This window comes from Triticum dicoccoides, chromosome 5B, assembly GCF_002162155.2.
Source record: "Triticum dicoccoides isolate Atlit2015 ecotype Zavitan chromosome 5B, WEW_v2.0, whole genome shotgun sequence".
NCBI lineage: Eukaryota > Viridiplantae > Streptophyta > Magnoliopsida > Poales > Poaceae > Triticum > Triticum dicoccoides.
The window spans coordinates 231,873,114-231,878,163 of NC_041389.1; positions in this window are offsets into that span (position 1 = coordinate 231,873,114).

Here is a 5,050-nt window from a genome sequence, read left to right on the forward strand (position 1 = left end):
ACTACAATAGCAAAGCTCGGGATACATCAAGATCGTGCCATAGAGGGAACACGAGAGAGAACACGAGAGAGAGAGATGAAACACATAGCTACTGGTACATACCCTCAGCCCCGAGGGTGAACTACTCCCTCCTCGTCATGGATAGCGCCGGGATGATGAAGATGGCCACCGGTGAAGGATCCCCCCTCCGGCAGGGTGCCGGGAAGGGCTCCCGAGAGGTTTTTGGTGGCTACAGAGGCTTGCGGCGGTGGAACTCCCGATCTATCTTCTGTTCTGGAAGTTTTAGGGTACGTAGGTATATATGGGTGCAGGGGGTACGTCGGTGGACCTCCGGGGTGCTCACGAGGCAGGGGGCGCGCCCAGGGGGGTGGGCGCGCCCCCCACCCTCGTGGGCATCCCGGGACTCCCCTGACGTGCACTCCAAGTCTATCAGGTTGCTTTCCTTCCAAAAATAACTTCTCTAGTTGATTTCGTTCCGTTTTGACTCCGTCTGATATTCCTTTTCCTCGAAACACTGAAATAGGCATAAAACAGCTAATCTGGGCTGGGCCTCCGGTTAATAGGTTAGTCCCAAAAATAATATAAAAGTGGATAATAAAGCCCAATATTGCCTAAAACAGTAGATAAAGTAGCATGGAGCAATCAAAAATTATAGATATGTTGGAGACGTATCAAGCATCCCCAAGCTTAATTCCTGCTCGTCCTCGAGTAGGTAAATGATAAAAAAAAGAATTTTTGATGCAGAGTGCTACTTGGCATAATTTCAATGTAATTCTTCTTACTTGTGATATGAATATTCAGATCCGAAAGATTCAAGACAAAAGTTCATATTGACATAAAAATAATAATACTTCAAGCATACTAATAAAGCAATCATGTCTTCTCAAAATAACATGGCAAAAGAAAGTTCATCCCTACAAAATCATATAGTTAGGCTATGCTTCATTTTCGTCACACAAAGATGTTCCCAACTTCTATACCCCCGATGACAAGCCAAGCAATTGTTTCATACTCAAATAATCTCAAACTTTTTCAACCTTCACGCAATACATGAGCGCGAGCCATGGATATAGCACTATGGGTGGAATAGAATATGATGATGGGGATTGTGTGGAGAAGACAAAAAAGGAGAAAGTCTCACATTGACGAGGATAATCAACGGGCTATGGAGATGCCCATTAATTGATGTCAACATGAGGAGTAGGGATTGCCATGCAACGGATGCACTAGAGCTACGAATGCTCAACAAAAGAAAACTAGTGGGTGTGCATCCAACTCGCTTGCTCATGAAGACCTAGGGCATTTGAGGAAGCCCATCGTAGGAATATACAAGCCAAGTTCTATAATGAAAAGTTCCCACTAGTATAAAAAGATAAGTTATGAGACTCACTATATGAAGAACAAGGTGCTACTTTGAAGCACAATATATGAGACTCACTACATGAAGAACAAGGTGCTACTTTGAAGCACAAGTGTGGAAAAAGAGATAGTAGCATTGCCCTTTTTATTTATTTTCTTTTTTTGGGCCTTTCTTTTTTTTGGCCTTTTTTGGGCAATGCTCTAATAATGATGATCATCACACTTCTATTGATTATAACATAAGGATTACAACTCGAAACTTAGAACAAGATATGACTCTATATGAATGCCTCCGGCGGTGTACCGGGATGGTGCAATGAATCAAGAGTGACATGTATGAAAAATAGTGCACGGTGGCCTTGCCACAAATACGATGTCAACTACATGATCATGCAATGGCAATGACAAAAGTAATGTATGTCATGATGATGATGATGGAAGTTGCATGGCAATATATCTCGGAATGGCTATGGAAATGCCATGATAGGTAGGTATGGTGGCTGTTTTGAGGAAGATATAAGGAGGTTTATGTGTGATAGAGCGTATTGTATCACGGGGTTTGGATGCACCGACGAAGTTTGCACCAACTCTCAAGGTGAGAAAGGGCAATGCACGGTACCGAAGAGGCTAGCAAAGGCGGAAAGGTGAAAGTGCGTATAATCCAAGGACTCAACATTAGTCAAAAGAACTCATATACTTATTGCAAAAATTTAGAAGCCATCAAAAATCAAGTACTACGCGCATGCTCCTAGGGGGATAGATTGGTAGGAAAAGACCATCGCTCGTCCCCGACCGCCACTCATAAGGATGCACAAGGCAGGTACACTTCATGCTTCAAATTTGTTACACAACTTTAACCATACGTCCATGCTACGGGACTTGCAAACTTCAACACAAGCATTTCTCAAATTCACAATTACTCAACTAGCACGACTTTGATATTATCACCTCCATATCTCAAAATAATTATCAAGCATCAAACTTATCTTAGTATTCAACTCACTTAAAAGAAAGTTTCACATATCTTGAATACCAAGTATATTAATATTAAGAAAATTACCATGCTATTAATGACTCTCAAAAAAATATAAGTGAAGTATGAGAGTTTGTCATGGGAACGAACACCTATGGGGCAGGGCCCCTTTTCGGTCCGGCGGGAGGCGGAGGCCGCACGAAGAGCGGATCGAGGCGAAGCACGCGAGCGGTTTTACCCAGCTTCGGAGCTCTCCGGAGAGATAAAACTCCTACTGCTGCTTTGTGATGTATTCCGTTCTTGCTCGAGAGCGTGAGCGTTCTCTAGTTTCGAATGTTCCGAACCCCCCCCCCCCTACGTTGCGCATGGGCCTCCTTTTATACGCTAAAGGGGTCACCGACAGGTGGCAACGTAGGCGAGGGAAAAAACGTAAAAGATGTGGTTGGTACAACTACTCTGTACAGTGCACCCTACCTAACTCTGACGGCAGGGGACAAAGGCATTAAATGCCCGTCTGAGTCGCCTAAACAGTGCACAAAAGTGACCGTTAGGAGTGCCACCGTTTGCCACGATGGCCACCTTGTCGTCTCCGCTTGCCACCTCACACCGCTAGGTGCACAGACTCTCGCCACGCGCCCCTAAGAAGGCCCCAGGGCGACACGTTGGCGGATGCGCTGGAGCGCGAGTACAAAGCGGCAGCTGGCCCCCGGCAAGTACCTTGCCAGGGTCGTCGTCTTGTCGAGCCCGGAGGCTTGTCGCTCGACGGGTCTTGCCGAGACGCGCGATGCGTCGCAGCCAGTTTCTTGAGGTGCCGTGGTTGGCCTTCCCGGCAATCTCCTCTTGCCGGGGCCTTGTCTCTTCCTGGCAAGCTCCTCTTGCCGGGGCCTTCTCTTCTCGGCTCAAATACTTTGTTCTTGAATGGCTCCAAAGGAACCAGCGGAGGACCTGGGTGGTCATCCGGCAAGCCTTGCCGCGGGGTGCTGCGACTGCCCGTGCACAAGTTCGGGATACTAGGGTACCCCTACTCTAGTACACCGACAGGAGCCCCCGGGCCTGGGCCATACACGGTGCCGAGCGCTGTTGGGCCAGGCCCAAAACAGGGCACGGGCACGCGCGGCCCTGGGTTATGCCGAATCTAACTCCGTATCCACCGCGCCCTCCCGTAACGGCACGCGTCGAATGCGACGTCGTGGGAGAGATCGTGGGTGGTTCTTTATTCGGAAAAAGCGTAACGTTCACCTCCTCCTCTTTATAAGCAGGGGAAACAGGGGTCGTTCCCCCACCTTCGCCATTTGCTGCTTCAATCTCGGAAATCTTCGCCGCTCCCCTCTGCTTCTAAAGCCGAAAGAGAGCAGCGCTCTGCCCCCCATCGCCACCGGCACCACCAACACCGTCGATCTCCCTCACCACCTCCGCCATGGCTCCGAAAGCCGGAAAGGGGAAGGCTGTGAAGGCTGCGGCCGCGAAGGCTGTGAAGTCGACCGAGGCACAGCGGCTCGAGGCACTACGAAAGGAGCGGGCCACTTTCCCCCCTGAGCTCTCCATGAAGGAGCTGAGGGAGTGGTACTATCTCTTCTGGTCGACGGAGATGCGAGCGCATCCGCGCACGAAGGTACTCTCCGCCGTCGCTTCGAAAAAGGCTCCGGTTGGCGGATACCCCTTCTTTGCCTTGTTCTTCTACTGCGGGCTCTGCCCGCCATTCTCTGAATTTTTCTGCAATATCATGAACACCTACGGGTTTCATCTCCTTGACTTCACCCCCAACGCCGTTCTGACCATGGCAGTTTTCGCACATCTCTGCGAAAACTTTGTCGGAGTCCACCCAAACGTAGCCCTCTTCCGCCACTTCTTTATGCCTCGTGTTGAGAGAGGGGATACTCTTGCCGGCGGGATCGCCTGGATCTCGCGAGCCGGCAAGAAGGAGACCTATCTGGAGGGGGAGCTCCGTAGCAAGTGGGAGGAGTGGAGAGCAGATTGGTGCTGGGTCGTAGAGGAGAACCCGCAGCTGTTTACCGCTCTGCGCCAAACCCCAGCAGTGCGTGGCAATGATTGGAGCGCCCTGTCCGTGGACGACGACAAGCTGAAGATCGCCACCAACCAGATCTTGCGCCTCAGGCTTGCCGGGTTGACTGTGGGTGCCGTTGGCGCGGATTTCCTTCGCCGCCGCATCGCCCCCCTACAAGAGAGGAGACCTGCCTGGGAATCCGGGGGCCCGGCGGATATTATGAGGCTGCGCTCGGGCCTCAACTTCAATTTCACCGTCTTGGAGTTGGACGGGATACTCAAGGAGCTGTTCAAGCATGATCCTCAGCATCCCGAGTGGTTTAGGTTGACGGCGGGTGTTGTCCCGCTGTGCAACAATTCTTCGCTCGACCGCATCCGCGCCATGATGCCGCAGTGCGATTCGCACGGGATCGTTACAACTTGGCAAGAGCCTGCGGACGATGTGGTGCAACAGTTCTTCGACGGCCTGGTGGAGGTGGTGGTCCACGCCGACGAGCAGAAGCTTCTCACCCGCGACACCACCGAACAGGAGATGGAACACATCGCCACCAGGGCGGAAGAGGCGGCGGCAGCCGCAGCCGTGGGTGAGTTCGGGTTCACCGTGGATGAAGCAGACGCGGCATCAGCGGCAAGCCTTGCCGAACGAGAGTGGCCCGAAGACGAAGAAGAGCTTGTCGCGCCTGACGCCGAGTCGAGCGAGCCCGCCGAGGGTGC